This window comes from Penaeus monodon, chromosome 24, assembly GCF_015228065.2.
Source record: "Penaeus monodon isolate SGIC_2016 chromosome 24, NSTDA_Pmon_1, whole genome shotgun sequence".
NCBI classification, from domain to species: Eukaryota; Metazoa; Arthropoda; class Malacostraca; order Decapoda; family Penaeidae; genus Penaeus; species Penaeus monodon.
In genome coordinates, this window is record NC_051409.1 from 6799310 (window position 1) to 6799713 (window position 404).

Sequence of the window (404 nt, forward strand, 5' to 3'; positions counted from 1 at the left end):
AAGACAAGATAAGAACAGCTTTGTGAAAATTTACTGTTTCCTTACAAATATTAGCAAAATGTAAAGGTAGAAAGTTACTCCAAACACTGAAGAATTATTTGCTCAATTCAAGGTAAAATATTAAGGATAAATGAGTAAAATAATAGAGGGAATGCTAATACGGGTGAATTGACAATGTGGCCAGCCTGGATTCTTACAACCTGGGAATCTCGTAACGCGATGTCATACAATGAGCGTAAATCAATGGTCTCTAAGTAACCCATTTTCAATTTGTCTGATCTTGGTTTGAGTTTAATTTCCTCTTACGAAAAACAGGGTTCCAGGTGAATATTTGAAAATCATATTTTAAACCAGTTCAAGTAGTCTTACCCCCAAAATGCTCATAGTTTTCAAGAGTACTGTCC